Here is a 21075-nt window from a genome sequence, read left to right on the forward strand (position 1 = left end):
TTCTTGAAACGGATGAAACCTGTTATCATGATTTTAACCAATGGTCTAAATATCAAGACAATATTTAGTTAAAAGTTATAGTTGTTCTTTCACTGTCCACCTGCATTTTAACATATTCTAACCTATTCTCCTTGATAAATTGTGTCAATATTAGTAACATTTGTCATTTCAGCTATTACTGTTCATATGTTTAAAATATTTCAATGTGATATAAGTCGTTACTCAAAGGGATGCCTAGCTGGCTTTGTCAAAGATTTATTTTAAGTAAAAATAAAAGACTCATTTTCACCAAGTTTGATTGAACAGTGTATTCATTAACTGTATGAACTTTCTGGCCAACCCAATACAGTAGCCAAGACATGGAAACAACCTCAGTGTTTTCTTGTGGATGAATGGATGAAGAAAATGGGGTGCATACAACCTACTATTATTCAGCCATGATAAAGAAGGAAATCTGGCTATTTGTGACCACATGGGTGGGTTTGGGGGGCATTATGCTAAATGAAATGTCAGACAGAGAAAGATAAATACTTTATGATCTCATATGTGAAATCTAAAATACTGAACTCATGATAGAAAGAATGGAATGACGGTTGCCAGAGCTGGGGGCTGGAGGTGATGAAAATGAGGGAAGATGATCAAAAGGTAAAAACTTCTAGTTATAAGACAAGTGAGTAATGGTGATGTAATGTACAGCTCGGTCACTACAGTTAACAATACCGTATTTTATGTTTGAAAGTTGCTAAGAGAGTAGATCTTGAAAGTTCTCATCACAAAGATAACATATGTAATTATGTGAATTAAGGTTAACTAAACTTATTGTGGTAATCATTTCACACACACACTATAATCATCACATTGTACACCTTGGACGGATACAATATTATATATCAATTAAATTTAATTTCCGTCTGGCCCGTCATTTTCCAAAGGCCACTCAAGATCAGGGGACAGAACGCCTCCTCTCCAAGTGTCCTGCCAGCCCACCCACTCAAGATCAGAGGGACAAAATGCCTCACTAAAACAAAACAAAAGAGAAACACAAAAAAACTGGAGAGAGGGAGGAAAGGGTGCCCTGAAAAACAAAAACAAATTTTAAAAACTAAGTACGTTGACAGAGCTAAGAATAAACTACCAGGAAAAAGAAACCCTACGTGTCAGATCCTAAAGTACAGAAGGGCAAGCCCGCCGGCAGTCCAGGCCCGGGGGGACCGGGGTCCCCAGCCCTGCAGAGCCAACCGCAGACCGGCTCAGGCGCCCCTCGGAAGCGCGGGGTCCCCGCGGCCGAGTCGGCGCCCCCGGCCGGCGCCGGCTCCCCTCTGCCCACCCTGCGCGCGGGGGCTGGAAACTGCCGCGGAGAACCACGGCGGGGCGGGAAGGGGGGCTCCAAAGAGGGTCTGGCGACTCGAGTCGCTCCGTTTCTCGGTGGGCTCAGCGCGCGCCGTGGGGGAACAGGAGCGGGGGTCCGGGAGGAGGGGACGGGTGGCACTTACGTAGACCGGCAGCGGCCACGGGTAGACGGCGGGCTCGGTCCCCAAGAGCGACTCCCAGCCTCAGCTCCAGCTTCCCCCCCATGTCTTCGCGCGCGGGCCCCGCACCGCGCTAGTCTGGCGGTTGGGGGAGGGGCGCGGCGCCGCCGGCGGGGGCGGGGCAGACGGGCAGGCGGGAGGCTGAGGGGGGCCTGGCCTGGGCCTCAGCTGCCGCCACAGCGCTCCCGTCCGGCCCCCGGCTCCCTCTTTGTGCTCACAGGCCCGGGGCCTCCAGCGCTGCTGCGAACTCGGGCCGGCGTGAGGCGACCACAATGAGCCGGGGGCCGGGCTGAAACACTCCCGGCGCGCGCGGCCCGCCCCGTGGACTCGCACGCTCTCACGCACGCACGCTCCCACGCACGCACATACGCACGTCATCGGCTGCCCCTGGCCACACCCACCGGCCCGAAGTGGGGACCCGGCCAAACCTCTCAGGGCCAGTGGTGGCGAGTTCGACTCCCGACCTCGACGTACCGTGACACAACCCCTCCCCCCCAATAATAAGACTATAATTCCTATTAAATATGACAGCTGGAATCCCGGCTTCTGTTCACAAAATTGCCGTGTATTTAGCCTATGCTAGGCACCAGACCGCGGACGCTCAGTACTGGCCAAAAAGGAAATGCCCTGCCCTCATAGCACTGCCATTTTAATTGGAATAGTAGTGACAATGGTCAAGGGAGAAAATAAAGTGTCATCATCGCCACGGGGATGGTTAATCTCATGTGCGCACTGCGTGGGGCCCCGGCAACCACAAACATTATTCCAGATGTGGCCAGGAAGGTATTTTTCAGAAGACATTAACACTGAAATTGGTCCACTTTGCGTAAAGGAGGAACGAATACAAGGAATTTATATATGCAGTACATATATATTTTTATTCTACATGCTTTTCTATGTAGGTGTATATGCGTGTCTATATGTATGTACGTGTATGTATTGCATATATTATATGTGTATGTATGTATACTGTATATATACACACCTAAATATCTTTCTATGTGTGTATATATGTATGATATAGACGTACCTAGGTGTGTACATTGCATATGTTATACGTATGTGTACATACTGTATATACACAAACGATGCATTTCATATGTGTGTATGTATAGTGTATCTGTATGTGTCTATTGTATATATTACGTGTATATGTGTGTATACATACTGTATATATACAAACCATGCATTTTATATATATGTGTGTATATATGTATTTGCGTATTGTATATACTATATGTGTATATGTCTGTATGCGTACTGCATATATACACAGCTGTATATTTTTGTATGCGTGTACATATGTACGTGTGTGTGTATATACACACACACCCTATGGATTCTGTTTGTCTGGAGAACCCTCACTGATACGGCCACTTATGACAATTGAGCACCTGCTCTTTGCCAGCCAGGGAGCCAAACGCTTGTCCTTTCTGTGTCTCCCTTAAGTGTCACAAGTCCCGGGAGGGAAGGTGATGCCGCTCCTACCAGTTGAGGTGCCTCAGGGACAGAGAGGTGCACAGGGCGGGGGGCTGGAGCCTGGTGGAGCCCAGGTGCAGTTCTAGCAGCAGTACAGCCTAGCAGTCCCACTTCCCCGGGTGCCTCTCACAAAGACGCCGAGGGAGAGACGGGGTCTGAAGGAGGGGATGAGGAAGCTTCCGTGGGTCTGCAAGCCCAGACCAAGGCTGACTCGTCAAGGGTGTTAGAGGTCAGGACTCTGGTTACCCTGGGGAAGGGGTTACACAGAGCCATTCCCATTCGGAAAAAGTATCCATTCTGCTCTTGTTTGTATGTTTACCCCCCTCCCCCAAATCTTTTAAAAACAGATTCTCTTGGTTGCTGGGAGCACACAAGGGGAAGTCGTGTGTGAGGGGGTGTGATCCAGGGGACAGGGAGGATAAGCCCCCCCCTCGTAGGGCCGGGAGTGGCTCAGCTTTGTGAGCTAAGGATGGCCTGCGAGGTCCCAGAGAGAAGGGTCCCTGCTCCGTCCCTGCTCCGTCCTTGCTCCGTGCACCCCATTCCCAGCCTGAGAAGTCCAGAGCCCCCCGCCCCCGCACACACACACACACCAGGGAGGAGTGCCAGTCACAATGGCTCCCAGGCTCCGGCTCCAGGGCTCCCGGCACTAGGAGCTATTTTCAGCTTTCATGCCCTAGGACACGGCCAGAGCTATTGTCTCCGGAAACTCTCTGTCTGTCTCTCGCCCGCCCGCCATCCCTCCCTCCCTCCCTCCTCCGCCTTTTCCCCTCCCGCTCCAGCTGTCCTGCCCTCCACCCTGCATTTCTACACAGGGTGGCTCACAGACAGCTGCTCCCCGTGCCCACCCGCCACCATTCGATGGATGTCAAAGCAAGCCCTGGGGACTTCCCTGGAGGTCCAGCGATTAAGACTCCGAGCTTCCACTGCAAGGGGTGCGGGTTCAAAGCCTGGTCAGGGAAATAAGATCCCACATGCCGCCCAGCACGGCCAAAGAAATAAATGAGTAAAAAATAAAGTTATAGTGATGAAACAGCCCTAGTGGTGCAAGGATGGGACGTATAGCTCTATGGTAGAGAATAAAGGTCCAGAAACAGATAGATGAGAACTTGATATGACAGAAAGTGAGGAAATTAAGGAGTTTTCAATAAATGGCATTAGGACAATTGCATATCCATGTGGGGAAAAGTAAATTAGAAAAAAAGAAAACAAGCAAGCCCTGGTCAGGTGTGACCTTGGGCCCAGGGCCATTGGCACACGTTGTCGTGTGGGACGTTCTTCCTTAGACTCCTCCCTCCCTCCTGTGTCACTGTCACTTCCTCCAGAACCTTCCTGGACTCCCCTACACAAGCCCGGGGTGTGCCCTCACCCGCCCACCCTGGATCACCGGAATTCCAATCCTGGCCCACCCTTCCCCGCCAGGTGAAGAACTGTGCCTGGTCAGTAAGACCGTAGAGGTCCTTGGCCATTGCTATTGCAGTTGGAATTGTTACTGTGTTTACACAGGGTGACCAACACCCGCCCCCACTTTGCCCAGGACCACTCAGGTTTGAGCGCTGGAACTATGGGGAAACCCTCATTTCTGGGGAACCCAGAAGGCTGGTCAGCCTATTTAGGATGGATCTTTCACTCGATATCCCAATCCCCGAGAGCCAGAAAGGGAATCTCCCCCCTCCTTCCATGGTAACCTTCATTCATTCATCCACTCATCCCTTTATTCAACTCCTTTATTCAGCAAGTATTTATGAAGCATCTACTACATAGCAGACACTCTTCTAGGTGCTGGGGACAGTAAACTGAGAAGGTGTGATTTCTTACATGGGGATGATGTCTCGGAGACCACTGCAGGGCATGGGAGGTGGGAGAGGGAAGGGGCAGTTCTAAATGCAGGCTCTGACGGGATTGGGGCAGACCTTGCCCTAAGCCAGGCTGCTTGCTTCAACACAGCTGTCCTCACCCAGGGCCATCCTGCTTCCGCCTCCCCCAGGTCTTCAGTGATGTCTGGGGAAAATCTGTGGTTGTCACAACTGGGGGGGAGGGGACCCTGGAATCAAATGGGTGGGGACAGGGATGCTGCTGAACCCCACACAGTGCCCAAGAGGGGCCCCCAGCAGAGAATGACCCGCCCCAAATAACCCCAGTGCCATGGGGGAGACCCTGCACTAATATTATTCAGACCCGCTTGTGCCCCGAGATTCCTGCACAGGCTGGGACTCTAACCGGGTCACCTCTGTATCCCGAGGTGACCTAGAGTGGGGCAGCCAGGAGGGCTGAGTATCAGGGACGAAATGACCAATCTCTGTGCCCACTCTCCCCGCCACACCCCAGGGTCGATGGCCTCTATCTCCTCCCTGTGCAGCTAGCTTTTCCCTGAGCCATTTCTTCTTGTCAAGGTCCCTGTCGCAGGTTGTGTTCCCCGAAGATGACGTTGAGAGCAAGGATTGGAGTGCACGTGGTTGATGTGAGACGTGCAGAGAACAGATACAGCTGCCATAGGGTCCCGCAATTCCACTCCTGGGCATAGATCTGGAGAAAACTCTAATTCAAAAATATACATACACCCCTGGGATTTCCCTGGTGGTCTAGTGGTTAAGACTCTGTGCTTCCAGTGCAGGGAGCATGGGTTCCATCTCTGGCCAGGGAACTAAGATCTCACATGCTGTGTAACAAAAAAATAAAGAAAGAGAGAGAGAAAGAAAGAAAGAAAAAGAAAGAAAGAAAGAAAAAGAAAGAAAAAAGAAAGAAAAAAAGAAAGAAAAAGAAAGAAAAGATACATGTACCCCAGTGTTCATTGCATCACTATTTATAATAGGCAAGATGTGGAAGCTGCCTAAATGTCCACTGATGGGTGAGTGGATAAAGAAGATGTGGTACATATATACAATGGAATATATTCAGCCATAAAAAGAATGAAATAATGCTATTTGCAGCAACGTCGTGGATGGACCTAGAGATTATCATACTAAGTGAAGTAAGTCAGAAGAGAAAGACACATATATGATCTCTCTTATATGTGAAATCTAAAATACGACACAAATGAACTTGTCTACGAAACAAAAACAGACTCACAGACATAGAGAACAGACTTGTGGTTGCCAAGGGGGAGAAAGAGTGAGGGAGGGTTGGATTGGGAGTTTGGGGTTAGCAGACGCAAACTATTAAATATAGGATGGATAAGCTACAAGGTCCTACTGTCTAGCACAGGGAACTATATTCAATATCCTGTGATAAGCCATAATGGAAAAGAAAAAGTTTTATTTATAGGTTCCATCCCTAACTGAGCTGGCCCATCCCCTCCCATGGTTCTAAGTGCAGCCCGAGGCTGCAGACTTCCCACCCTGGTCTTCAGCTCCAGAGCAAGCCACCTGCAAACCAGCCGCATCTTCCCAGGGGCTGGCAACTCTCCTTTGCTACTGATTCCAAGACACATCCAGATAGCACAAATGTGACCATGAAAACAAACTCAGCCATGTTCAAATCAGGGAAATAACATTCTTATCTCTGTTTAGTAGTTGCTTAATTTTAGAATAGCTTAGAGTTACAAAAAAGTTGCAAAGATCTGTACAGAGTGTACAGAGTGCTGTGGACCCCCGACCCAGTACCCCTATTTCCAACACGTTAGTACTTTAGTACGTTAGTACGACATGCTTATCCAACTAAGGAACCGAGATGGATACGTTATTATTAACTGAAGTCCACACTTTATTAGAATTTCCCTAGCTTTCCCCTAACACCCTTTTTCTGTCCCAGTCTCCTCTGGGCTGTGACATTTCTCAGACGTCCCTGGGTTTTGATACCTTGAAAGTTTTGAGGAGGACTGGTCAGGTATTTTGTCCCTCAATTTGTTTGTCTGTTGGTTTTCTGATGTTTTTCTTATGGTTGGGCTGGAGTTATGGGGTTTGGGGCGGAAGATCCAGACAGAGATAAAAATGTCATTCTCCTCAGGTCACATCATCAAGGATACACACCATCAAGGATACACACATCAAGGATACACACCATCAACGGGACTTGTGACAAACAATTTTACCCTTGATCACCTGGCCAGTAGCGTCTTTTTTTTTTTTTTTTTTTTTTTGCTGCGTTGGGTCTTCATTGCTGCACACGGGCTTTCTCTAGTTGCGGCGAGCAGGGGCTCCTCTTTGTTGCGGGCATGTGCTTCTCATTACAGTGGCTTCTTTTGTTTCGGAGCACGGACTCTAGATGTGCGGGCTTCTGTAGTTGTGGCATGGGGGCTCAGTAGTTGTGGCTCCCAGGATCTAGAGCGCAGGCTCAATAGTTGTGGCCCACGGGCTTAGTTGATCTGCGGCACATGGGATCTTCCCGGACCAGGGCTCGAACCCGGGTCCCCTGCATTGGCAGGTGGATCCTTTTTTTGTTTTCTTTGTTCCGTTTGGAACCAAAACTTTAATCCCAAGGAGTCTCACAAAACATATTACAAATGACAGCATGAAAAAATAATTGCACAGTAACTCAAAGTTCAGCTCTACAATATACTCTTAATCTGGCAGGACACTGGTGTCTTGATAATCTCAACTTCCAAAAAACTTTACAAAGAGCTATGTATTCATGTACAGCAATCACAGAGGGGACTTATGACCTAACTCAAAGGTTAACTAACTTCCTTGAAACTTCTTAGATGCTAAACTCACTGGACAACCTCTTGTCCAGTGTGAAGACTAGTGGAATTCTTAAACCTCTCATCTAGGGTAAGGGTGCGGCTTTCATTTCTCCCTGCTGGCTTGTGTTCACAGCACCTTTTAAAGACTGCTTGCTTGACTACAGCTGCATACCGTATCCCAGCTACAGAAAGTCTTTTCAATGTTTGCCAGTGTTGTTTCCATAATGATAAACATCACACTTTAGGTGGGCAGGAGTTAGAGTTTTATTATCAGTCTAGGCAAGACCAAAAATTCAAAGCAAATTCAATTCTGCTTAAGAGAACATTGTAAAGAAACAATTCTTCATATTACATGCCTCATATGACCCATTTCAAACCACAGAGAATGACACCTTTATGTGTCACTGTCCCAAGAGACACACAAACGGGAACAGCTAAAACATTTAAAAAGTGCATCAAGCTTCGGAAGTCTCAAACGAAACTTGAATTTTCTGTACATACTCCTGTCAAATGAAGGTATTTCCTGTGCACCACTCCTCTTGCAAAGTGGTCTGCTATTTCCTTTCATTTGACCTGGATCGGCTAGGAGACCTAGAGAAAGATCGGGACGGCTTGCGATTTCTCTCCTGGGACAGTGATCTCTCTCTTCTCCTATATCTACTAAAGGGACCTGCTCCGGCTGCGGGAGAAGCTTCTCCGTCTTGGAGATCTGTGGTGAGGGGGAGGACTCCTCCTCCGATAATCATCTCGAGGGCGACGACCCCAAGAAGGAGGCGGCCACGATTTCGACTTCTCCCTTCCCCATTCGACAGGTCCACTCTTACTCGGCAGCCACAGAGTGTTCTCCCGTCTACTTCTCAGACAGCATCCGCTGCATCTCGGGGATCTTCATTTTCAACAAGAGTGAAGCCGGGAGGGTTTTTAGCAACCCACACACTTCGGAGTGGTCCATAATATCCTAAAGCTCGTTCGAATTCAGTCTTGTTACCACTGTTTCCAAGACTCCTTACGTAAACGTTCCAGTCCAACGGACAGGAATCCCGATGCAAGACCCTCCTGGCTCCTGGCTTTCATGGGCCACACGGTGATCCCGGGCCTCTAAAATCTGGCAGCTGAATCGGCTCGCACAAGCTGGCCTGTGGGGATGCTTTTCTCCCTATGTGTCCAGCCCGGGGCCATGCTGTCTAGGCCCGACCTCCAGGGTGACAGGGTGAACCCCAGGTCCCTGGAGCAAACACTCAGAGCCCTGGTGACCAGACTCAGGGGGCTGGGGCGGCAGCTGGACATGTGTGGCCACCCTGGTGGTGTTTGGCCCCATCTGCAGTTCCAGTTCCAGCTGAGAAAGAGCCTCGCTGTGTTATTTTCTCCTGGTTGTGTAAGGATCCCCGGTGTCATCTGACAGAAATGTAGATGGTGTGTTCTTTCTCTCTTTTCTCCCTGCTTCCTCTCGTCCCTCTCCTCCTCCCTCTCTCCCTCTCCCTCTGTCCCTCTCTCTCTTCCCTCTCCCTCTTTCCTCTGCGTCTCTCTCTTTCCCTCTCTCCCTCCCCCTCCCTCTCCCCCCTCCCCGTCCCTCTCCCTGTCCCTCTCCCAACTCCCTCTCCACCTCCGTCTCCCCCTTGCTCTCCCCATCCCTCTCCCTCTCCCCTCCCTCTCCCTCTACCTCCTCGCTCTCCCCCGTCTCTCTCCCTCCTCACCCTCCCTCTTCCTGCCTCCCCCGTCCCTCTTCCCTCTCCCTCTCTTCTTTCCTCTCTCCCTGTCCCTGTTTCCCTGTTCCGCACGCTCTCCCTCTACCTCTTTCCCTCTCCCTGTCCCTCCACCTCCTTCCCTCTCCGGAGAGGGAAGGAGGTGGAGGGACAGGGAGAGAAAGCAGGAGAGGGAGGGGGGAGAGGGAGAGAGAGGGGTGAGAGGGAGAGAGGGAGAGAGGGAGGGAGCGAAAGACCGTCTCTCCCTCCCTCCCTCCCTCCCTCTCACTCCCTCCCTCTCACTCCCTCCCTCCATCCCTCTCTCCCTCCCTCCCTCTATCCCTCTCCCTCCCTCCCTCTATCCCTCTCTCCCTCCCTCCCTCTCTCCCCCTCCAACTCTCCCACTCCCTCCATCTCTCCATCTCCCTCACTCCCTCCCAGAGAGGGAGAGATAGAGAGGCAGAGACAAGGGAGAGGGAGAGAGGGAGAGGGAGAGATGGAGGGAGAGGGAGAGGGAGGGAGAGAGATATGGAGAGGAGAGGGAGAGGGGGGGTGAGAGGGAGATGGAAAGAGGTCTCTTCCTCCCTCCCTCTCTCCCTGTCCCTGTTTCCCTGTTCCGCTCTCCCTCTCCCTCCACCTCCTTCCCTCTCCAGAGAGGGAAGGAGGTGGAGGGAGAGGGAGAGGGAAAGAGGGAGAGGGAGAGCAGGAGAGGGAGGGGGAGAGGGAGAGAGAGGGGGGAAAGGGAGAGAGGGATAGAGGGAGGGAGCGAAGACGTCTCTCCCTCTCTCCCTCTACACCTCTCTCCCTCCCTCTCTCCTTCTCCTCCCTCTCCCTCCATGTCTCCATCTCCCTCACTCTTTCCCAGAAAGGGAGAGATGGAGGGAGAGACAGAGAGGGAGAGGGAGAGATGGAGGGAGAGGGAGAGAAGAAGAGAGAGAGGGACAGAGGGAGAGAGAGATAGAGAGGGAGAGCGGGAGAGGGAAAATGGTCTCTTCTTCCCTCCCTCTCCCTCTCTCCTCCGTCTCCCCCTCTCCTTCCCTCGCCCTTTCCCTTCCACTCTTCCTCTTCCTCCCTCTCCCTCCCTCTCTCCCTCGCCCTCACTCCCTCTCCCTCCATCTCTCCCTCGCCCTCACTCCCTCTCAGAGAGGGAGAGATGGAGGGAGAGGCAGAGACAAGGGAGAGGGAGAGAGGCAGAGGGAGACTGGAACAGGGAAACAGGGACAGGGAGAGAGAGAGGGAGAGGGAGAGAGGGAGAGAAGGAGGAGAGAGGGAGAGGGAGGGAGGAAGAGACGTAGTTCCCTCTCCCTCTCTCCCTCTCCCTCTCTCCCTCTCCCTCTCTCCCTCTCCCTCCCTCTCCCTCTCCCTCCCTCTCCCTCTCCCTCTTCCTCTCTCCCTCTGCCTTATCTCTGCCTCTCTGGGAGGGAGTGAGGGAGAGGGAGAGATGGAGGGAGGAGAGTTGGAGCCAGAGGGAGAGGGAGGAGAAGGAGGGAGGGAGAGGAAGAGAGGGAGGGAGAGAGGGAGGGAGGGAGAGACATCTTTCGCTCCCTCCATCACTCTCTCCCTCTCCACCCTCTCTCTCCCTCTCCCCCCTCTCTCTCCCTCTCCCCCCTCCCTCTCCATCTCTCTCTCCCTCTCCCTCCACCTCCTTCCCTCTCCAGAGAGGGAAGGAGGTGGAGGGAGAGGAAGAGGGAAAGAGGTAGAGCCAGAGCGTGCGGAACAGGGGAACAGGGACAGGGAGAGAGGAAGGGAGAGAAGGAGAAGGGGAGAGGGAGAGGGGGAGGGAAAGAGGGAGCGAGAGAGAGGGACAGGGAGAGAGGGAGGGAGAGAGGCAGAGGGAGAGATGGAGGCAGAGGGAGAGTGAGAGGCAGCGAGGTAGAGGGAGAGAGGGAGAAAGGGAGAGAGAGAGAGAGAGAGAGAGAGGGAGAGCGGTAGAAGTGCTGAGGAGGGGGGCTCCCTCCCCCTCCCACTCCCATCCACTCCCTACTGCTTTCTCCTTTTTCTGCTTCAACAAACACCAGGCGCCTTTTAGATCAGCCCTGAAGTCAACGTTGATGCTTGGACAGCCTGACCTCCCCGCTGACTTCCAGCCCAGGACCACCGCTGGGAGATGAAGTCTGCGGGGCCCTGGGCGCAGGCTGCACAGGCACCTCCTCTGATGCCCAATCTCTCCTCGTTTACGAGGCAGCCGACACTCCCCTCCCTGACTCCCCAAGATTTGGGGCCTTTTTTAGTATGTGTCGATAATGCCATGAGCGACTATTTAACTCTTCCACGAGGACCCATCTCCCAAAATGCCGTGGTTTTCAGCCTTGGCTGCACTAGAGAACCCCCAGGGAAGGGAGAGACGTCTCTCCCTCCCTCTCTCTTTCTCTCCCTCTGTACTTCTGTCTACCTCTCTCCCTCTCCCTCTCCCTCTCCCTCTCCCTCTGGGGTGATGCCCGATGAGCTCAGAATCGCAGATGGACCCCCCCATCCCCTCTCTGTGGCTTGCATGGGGGATGCACCTTCTCACTGTGGCCCGGGCATGGCCTTGACATTCAGACATCGGGTCCTGCATGGACACTTGTGTTTGTTCCATAGCGCATGTGGCTGCAGTCTGTGCTTCTGTAGATGGGGGCTGTGCGTGAGCCCTTCACCTTCCCCGCAGACACCACTGGTGCTCGCTCGGCCTCGCGGGGGATGCGGGGGGCACGGGGGACAGTCTTGCGTCCCCACCTTCTTGGGCTACAGACAGGCCACGCTGGTGCTGTGGTGACGGGGGGCTCCCAGGAGAACCCCACTGCAGACCGGAGAGGTGGCCCCCGAGAAGGTGGCGTACGCCTGGGGCCGGGCCTCATCAGTGAGCCACGGGCCACCTGCAGCAACAGGTGTCTCACCGTCCAGGGACTGGGTGTTCGGGCGCCGTGGGGTTGAGCTACTGTCTGCACGGCAGCCGTGTTTGTCTTGTTGAGCCCGGGGAGGCCCCTTGGTGGCTCCTGGAGAGCCTGGCCGCATTTCTTCCTGCCCTTGGCCTTAGAGCCCATCACGTTCATGCCGTTTCTGCTTCCAAAAGGACCTGTGTTAATAAAGGCCACGTGTTAGGACAGCACCAAAGTGTCTAGAAATCCGGGCCAGGAGGAGGAGGGAGGGGGATTGGCTGTGCCCGCCAGTGGCCTGGGAGCCCTGCCCGCCTGCAGAGACCTGGCCCAGGGCCCGTGGGGAGGGCGTGGCCCTCGGTCCCCAGCGCCTTCCGTCTCTGGCTTCCAGGAGAACTGCGTGATCCTCAGGGAGCTGGTGAGGCTGCAGGCCCTGAAGTCCCGCCTGCTGGGGTTCCGCACCATGCCGACTCTGTGCTGGAGATGAACACGGACAAGACCAGCCAGGTGGTGGCCACTGTCCTAGGTAACACCGCCTCCCCCTGAGTCCCAGTGGGGACGGGGTCAGGCGGACCTTGACCGGACGTGGTGCTGCCTGAGACCCCACTGTGTCAGCCCTTGGGGGTCACCATCCCAGACCCTTCATTCTGCCTCGAGGGGCGCAGGGTCGGGGGTGGCTGGGGGGCCGCCCCAGGGACGTAGCCGAGCCTCTCCCCTCCGCCCGCAGGTGAGCTGGCCCAGAAGCTGAAGCCCCTCGGGGAGCAGGAGCGGCCGTGATCCTGGAGCTAAAGAAGGCCGAGTGCCAGAGGCGGGGCCTGCACTTTGACGGCCCCATCAACGCCTGGGACCTGCGCTACTACATGAACCAGGGGGAGGAGACGCGCTACCACGTGGACCAGTACCTGCTCAAGGAGTCTTTCCCCGTGCAGGCAGTCACACGCGGGCTGCTGGGCATCTCCCAGGAGCTGCTGGGGCTGACCTTCGACCTGGAGGAGGGCACGAGCACGTGTCACGAAGACGTGAGGCTCTAAACGGTCTGGGACGCGGCCTCGGGCAAGGTCATCCATCGGCAAGTTCTACCTGACCTCTATCCTCGGTGCGTGCGTGGTGGGGGAACCTGTCGGCCGTGGGCCGGGGCTCCTCTGTGGAAGCGGGGCCCCATCCACGTCCCTCCGCAGGGTGGGGAAGTCCGGGCACGCGGCCTGCTTCGGCCTGCCTACAGCACGATGGGAGCTGCCAGGTCGCCATCGCGGCCATGGTGGCCAACTTCGCCAAGCCTACGCCCAACCTGCCCTCCCTGCTGCGGCATGATGAGCGGGAGACCAACTTCCACGACGTCGGGCATGCGATGCACCAGCTCCGCTCCCAGGCGCAGGGCTGCAGGCGGGGGCGGGGAGGGCCCGGGCATGCGTGGTCCTCAGGCAGGCCCTCGCCACGGGATTCTTTCACTGACATCACCCCACACGTGGTGACGCCCTCGGTGTCAGCTTCCATCATCAAACCCCAGGCACTGGGCGCGTAAATAACGGAAATGGATGTCCTCGAGGCTCTAGAGGCTGGAAGACCCAGATCAAGGAGTCAGGGCTGGTTCCCTGCATGTTAAATACATGTACTCAAGAGTTGCCTTTAAAAAAGACAAAAGAAAAGAAAGGAACGTTGCCTGCAAGTCTGCTGACAGCCGGTGATGAGAACCAGAGGGAAGGCTCTGGGGCCGGGGGCGCAGTGCCCTGTGAGCTCGGGGGCTGCTGCCAGTCTCCGTGGAGGCTCAGCAAGTCCCAGTGACTTCCCCACGTGGGGGGGCGCCAGCTGAGAGTCTGGGCCCAGGACCCACTGCTCGTTCAGTCTTCCTGTGGTCAGCCCTTCATCCTGAGAGCGATGCTCTCACAGGCTGCACCGGGGCGTGTGGGGACAGTTTACTGAGCCGTACAGACGTCACTACTGCTTTGGACCATTTCCATCATCCCGAAAATGTCCCTCACGCCCTTAGCTATCACTCCGTCCCCTCGCCAGCCCCTGACAACCAGGAACCCACTCGCTGACTCTGTGGATCTACCTGCTCTGGACGTTTCTCCTCAGTGGGGTCACGCCCTGTGTGTCCTTCTGTGTATGACTTTGCTCGCTGAGCATCGTGTTCTCAGGGTGTACCGACGCGGCAGCGAGCGTCAGGGCTTCACCGCATTGCGTGGCTGAGGGACGTAAAGAAGACAAGAGAAAAGAAAAGCACGTTGCATGCAAGTCTGGTGACAGCCGGTGATGAGAACCAGAGGGAAGGCTCTGGGGCCGGGGGCGCCGTGCCCTGTGAGGCCCTGGCGCTGCTGCCAGTCTTGGTGGGGCACGGGCAGCACCGTCCCTCAGGAGCTGCTGGACAAGCTCATCAAGTCCCGGGAGGCCAACCCAGATGCGGCCGGACCGAGGGAAGGGAAGGGGGCTTCCGGTCTGCCCGGCTGGCAAGCGCGGCCTGGACACGGTGCCAGCCCCCCGTCTCCTTCCTCCCACGCCCCAGGCCTCTTCAACCTGTGCCAGATCGTCCTGGCCAAGGTGGTTCAGGCCCTGCACACGCAGACGCCCGCGGACCCGGCCCAGGAGAATGCCCGCCTCTGCCAGGAGATCCTGGGGTTCCCAGCCATGCCAGGTAGCCAAGCGCGCGCCGGGCTCACCTTAGCGGTCGGTTGGCGGCTACTGCCCAGGTCAAGAGGATCGTCTGGTGGTGTGTGAATGGGGACCGACTGACGGGCTCCGGCCGAGGCCCGCTGCCCTCTGGCCTCCTCCTGCCACGGCTCCTTGGCTGGTCCCTCCAGCTGTGGCCCACGGAGTCCGAGGGTGGAGTGGGAGGCTCTGCACATGCTTTCTAGAGCGCCTGGAAGAGGCAGGAGAGGGCTTCGTACCCCGGACAGAAGGCATCGACGAGGTCTGCCCATGCGTGTCGGTGCGGACACGCGGTTCACTCCCTCGTGAGCGCTTTAACCAGCGATCTCCCCGTGGTGGAGGGAGAGCCCTGACTCATCTCTCGCAGCCTCGGCAGCTGACCTTGTAAGAGGCTTAGGAGTGAACCCTCGTGAGCTTCAGCAGAAAGTCGGCAAAGATTTATTTGTGTCCCTCCACTGAACTGCCAGCAAGGTCCCCGTTTTCTACAAGTGTTGGGCCAATACTCTCTCTAGTGGCAGGGGACTCAGACAAGGCTGCTTTGAGGCCCCCACCCCCGCTCTGGGGCAGGGGCACTGAGCGGCCAGGGGGCCGGCCAGGAGCCCCTCCGCGTGTGTCCCAGTGACCCACCTGCCTGCGACCTTCGGTCGCCTGGCAGGAAGCTACGACGCCCAGTCCTATGGCCAGTCATTCCTGCAAGAAACACTGGAACCAGTTTCTGCCAACCCACCAAAAAAAACGACTTCAAAGGCAACGTGGTGTCACAGGAAGGGCTTGTTTCTGTGCTGGTTTGTTTTTAGTTCATCAGGCCTCACTTAAAATTCTGATTCCACAATGCACTTGCTTTGGGATCTTGAGCAACACTCATAACCTCTGCAAGTTTCAGTATAGTAAGTTTATGTGATTACCTTCATCTGTAATATCCCTGTGTTGCAATCTTAATTAATTCAGATTAATTCATCTTAATCTTAATCTCAAATTCAGATCAATGACTAGTTCCTCTGTGACTTCTCCTCTGAACGGATTCAAAAGCCGCCTCTCCCGTCCTCATTTGGCTTCTCTTCTCTTCTGGAATCTCATGAGAACTTCTATGACCTCTTTGGTTTTTTGTTGTTGCTGTTGTCTGTTTGTTTGTTTTTTAATTGAAATATAGTTGATTTACAATGTCGTGTCCGTTTCAGGTGTACGGCGCAGTGATTCCGTTTTCAGATTCTTTTCCCTTATAAGTTATTACAAAATATTGAGTACAGTTCCCTGTGCCATAGGGGAGATCCTTGTTGTATCTATTCTATGCCTTCTTTGAATGACCGTAGCACTTGTTGTCTGTATCATTTTTATGTCTGTTGTGGCTTTGTGACTGAAAATGAAAATTTTCTATTTGTTCATGCCCTGGCCCTTCCTTAAAAATGTGTTCATTTACCTATTTCATATTTATTGACTACATCTTAGACACCGTGTTAGCTGCTTGTTCTAGATGTTAGTAAAACACAGACCTTCCTGCTCAAAGGGTCACAGTATTTGTGGGAAAACAAAAAAATGAACAACTTACGTCTCAAATAGCTTTGTACTTCCCAAAGAGAGCACACCTCGTAGGTACAATAAATATATGTATTATACATAAATGTATAAAGAGTTAATGGCATTAAAAACGTGAGATAACTGCTTTTCTATTCTGAGGAAATGAGGATTACATTTCACCAGGAGCTCAATACCACTCTGAGAATGAGGGCTTAACCCCCGACCTGGCTCACTGCATCGCTTTCGTATATGAAAATAGACAAGTCTGTACACGCTCTCTACAAAAAGGCTTATCTGGCATGAATTTCAGATAGCAAGAAGAAAAGTTCAAGAGGTTCAGAGAAGCATCCAGAAGCTCAGATGATTGTCTGGCACTGATACAACTTGCTTGACAGGAAAATAGAGCTGTAAATCTCACAAAATTCGATGATCTTCTAAGAATTTCAAAACCGCCTGCTATTAATTAGAAATCCTAGAAGAACCGCTTCTTTTAAAGCACACTGATAATATGCTTTACAGCTTAATATTCAGAAGCCTATGTTTTGGCTAAGTGAGCTTCAGGAATGAAGGAAACTTGTGGTTCAGTTCCCTCTACTCTGGAACCTCTGGTCAAAACACCTACTTCTGTGCTCAGCCATCTTATCATCTGAAAAATGGAGGCAACTCTAAGAAAACATAGTTACAGAGATGTTGCACAGTTTCCTGTGTCACTGTCTTCATTTGTTTCAGAAAACCAATAACGTCTAAGCTACTACTGCAAAGAGCGCAGTGTTACTTGGGGTCATCTACTGCAGCTCTGTCAAAGTAAAGAAAAGGAAAGGGGCCTAGAACAACTATAATTTTCCCAAGAGGACACTATTATTTTATGGTAAATCTGAGTCAAGAACCCTGATCTCTTTGATGCCATTCCATTGTTCTTTCGTTGGGTTCTCAAGAACCCAGAGAAAGAAAGAGAAATAAAACTCCTATGTGCTGTGTCACTGGTACAGGACGTGGCAAGATTGGAATCGGAGAACTACATATTAACAGGTATTTGGGAAATTCTTCAAACTGGTTAAGATATACACCAGGTACCTAAAAAACAGTATGTTTTCCCAAGATGATTCTGTGGAATGAACAGAACTGGTAACTGAAGGTGCCTGTGTGCTGCACTTCCAAACAGGATGGGTGAATGCTTGTTTTCTGGCACCTTTAAGACTCCACCCCAATATACACATTAAAATAAAATTAACATTTCAACTGGGTCATATTTAATTCTGCATGCTCTTCTAAGTCAGCAAAATATTCCATATATCATTTAAGTTGTCACTCACTCTCTTTTCTTTTTCTTTTTTTTTTTTTGCGGTACACGGCCTCTCACTGCTGTGGCCTCTCCCGTTGCGGAGCGCAGGCTCAGCGGCCACGGCTCACGGGCCTAGCCGCTCCGCGGCATGTGGGATCTTCGCGGACCGGAGCACGAACCCGTGTCCCCTGCATCGGCAGGCGGACTCTCAACCACTGAGCCACCAGGGAAGCCCGTCACTCACTTTTTAACTTGAGTTTTAATTTCTAAAAGTCTTTCCAAACACAAAACAGAGGTGGGAAAATGGTATATGGGAAGCTGCAGAGATGAAATAAGCTTACTTCATTCGGCATAAAGATGAATACCCAAACAACTTCTGCATAGCTGCAAGTGTCCAAATCTACTATCTTCGTTTCGTAGTCAAGGCTTCCGGAAAAATATGCTAACGGATTCCTAATTACCCAAATGCCCCATATCCGTTTCAGTAAGTATCGTTATACATTACGGAAAATTTTCTCAGTGACACAGAAAGACATCCTGGCCGAGCATCCCCCTTCCCATGACACAGAGATGATGGGTCTCAAGCTACGTTGAAGGCGTTGGAGCCCACTTTATCCATTACTAATATTAATGGAGGACAAACCTTCATATTCTGTTTGTTTGCTCTGTGTTTGCTAAATCACTTCTTCCCTTCATTAAAATGGATGACACATAATTGAGTCTGTAGTGTGTGTATCACTGGAACCTGAACACATTTTTGCTGGTTTTATTAACGTCATAGGTTTCTAGGGAGGGTCTACTAAATAACTAAGTCTAGTTTCACAGTTACAAATAAATTAGGATGTAATTTTGAATAAATTAAGCTCATCATAAAGGAAGGATACTGATAGTTGCTACTACCCCTTCCTTGAGGGGCTCTTGTAAAGCACTAAATAAAGTAACAGAGGTTTATATGCATGCATATATTTTCAATGATATTTGAACACACTCGAAAAGAACTCTACAGAATGCATTATAAAACCTCGATGCTGTGTGTCCCTAGTTCCCAGCTCTCTCGTTAAAACTATTTAAATGAACAAAATGTTATCTATTAGGAGAGCTATCAGAGTACTCCAAATACTACTTCTTGCAGTACCCTGTCCCAACCATTTGCCTTCCTCTTCCCATTAGTCCTTAATTCAGAAACCCCAGAGATTTGTTCATTAATTTATGAGCATATTTCTTCATTCAGCCAAGAAAACTGATGGCTCCCTTACCAAATTTCAGGCACCCTTCTTCAGTATGTTTTCTAGGCATGTTCAGGAAACACAGCAGTGATTAACACAGATGAATATAGCCTCTCTCGAGCTGAGGGGAGAGACAAAAGTAAAGAAGCAAATATAAAATCGTAAGTGTAAATACGTAAATAAAAATTGAATAAATGGGTAGAATAACTAGTATATCAGGTAAGTGCTGGAGAAAAACAGCAAGCAGGGAAGGGGGATGGAGATTGTTAGCTGGTAGGAGGAGGCTGCGATCTGAAACTAAGTGATCACTGAGGGCTTTCTGGGGAAGATAAAATTTAAGAGGGAACCTAAGGTTGTGAGAGGGAGCAAGGTGCATATCTGGGAAGTGAATAGTACAAGCAGAGGGAACAGTCAGATGGAAAGGCAATGAGGCAAGAGTGGGCTTGGAGTATCCAAGGAGCAGAAAGGATGTCAGTGTGTGGAAAACAGAGGGAGCAAAGTGGAGAGGAGAAGGAAACCGTCAGAGAGGAAACAGAGGCCCAGATTTCTAGGGCTGTGGAGGCACTTTGAGGACTTTGCTTTTCCTGTGAAGAAGCCACTGAAGAGCCTGGAGTGACATGATCTGACTTACGTTTTAACAGGATCTCTCTGGATGCCATGTTGATTAGAGACTGCAGGAGAATAAGGACAAGCCCCAGAAGACCAATAGTTGATTCAAATGTCAAGAAACATTTATGCCTTCACCCTTCAACTTCACAAATGATGCCATTTCCATTGAGCTATTGAAAAATATAATCTGGCTTTCAAAACAATAAACCAGAAGGCATTTTCTCACATAAGCAAGGTCACAAACAACTGTCAGCTAAAGTTGAAATAGCAACAAATCAAATAATAACAAAAAACATTTTTTATAGCTTTTAAAACCTTACCAAGCATTTTCTTGTCCATTATCTAAGTTAATCCTCAAATCAACGCCATGAGATAGTTACTATTTTCCCATTAGAAGTGACCGCATATTAAATCCTTAGTGATTGCTCAAGAAAAGCTGAAATCTTGAGTGTACATCTATTAATGGCCAAGGTTGGGTTTTTTACCCATGGGAACATTGGATGCTAAAATCCACAGGGATTTTCAGCTCAAGATGGCAGACTAGGAAATATATTTACTTTCTGGTCCTCCTGAAACCAGGTTTAAATAAAACTGTAGAAATACCCAAATTAATCAACCAATAAGAGCCAAGACATTGTGGAAGTCATCAACCACAGAAAGATTTCAACACATTTCGAGAAGGCAAACAATGAAATGGAGGGGCCATGAATAAAATAATGAAGAAAAGACTACCCTAAGTAGGGTCTGCACAAAGCCAGTCAGCTTTTGCTGAGCCCTGGTTATAGTAAAGGACAGAGGAAAGAAGAGGGGCTGAAAACAAGGAGACAAAAGTCATTTCAGGAAAACACGTTCATTTAATGAGCTCCAGGGAACACTCAGCCTGCTGCCATACTCACTCACGTATTACAGTGGATTGTTGGCACGCAAGACAAGAAAACAGGGAACCAACGAACAAAACTCAAGACACTGTTTCTTACTGAACTCTTCTCAAACGAGATCAAGAAATTATGGTTCAATGCCATAGCTGTAAATCATTTCTGCTCCTGGAGAGGTTAGAAAGGGCTTATAATAGTTACCCTTTTTTTTTCAGACAGAATTTAGGTCTGAGCAAAAGCTTTTGTGTCCTCCAACCTCAAAGTTTATTGGGGATGGAAGTCCAAATTTGCTTCGACATACCATAAAAAGAATCTCATGAGCAGAGGGTCAAACTACTTTTGGAATATATGAATTATGCCCAGTGTGATTTTAAATAGATTTTAAACAAAAATATATAGATTTTTACTGATCTATACGATTCTGGGTTCTGAAACTTCTACATGTCACATGCCTGATACAGAACACACAATGTCAGTCCCAGGAGAGAGAAAACACTCCAATGAAGCAAGCCAAAGAAACAAGATTCGGACAAGGTAAAGTGACGTGTAGACCAAGACCAGGATTTTTCAATTCTTTCCTGTCATGCTGTAGCTTCCAGCTCCTGAATAACAACACATGTTTCCCTTGTCCTAGACACACAAGAGTATGTCTCCTCTATGGGGCATAAGAAGCTCTAGAGTTACATATGTGTAGTAAAGAGTGGACCCAGCCGGCATACTCACAATGACCAAATTGTGTTGCTCGTACTTTATTTTAAA

The sequence above is a fragment of the Delphinapterus leucas genome, unplaced genomic scaffold (assembly GCF_059928025.1).
Source record: "Delphinapterus leucas isolate spDelLeu-1000000601 "Yukka" unplaced genomic scaffold, BTC_Dleu_Yukka2 spDelLeu_asBTCV2_sq40, whole genome shotgun sequence".
Taxonomy (NCBI): Eukaryota; Metazoa; Chordata; class Mammalia; order Artiodactyla; family Monodontidae; genus Delphinapterus; species Delphinapterus leucas.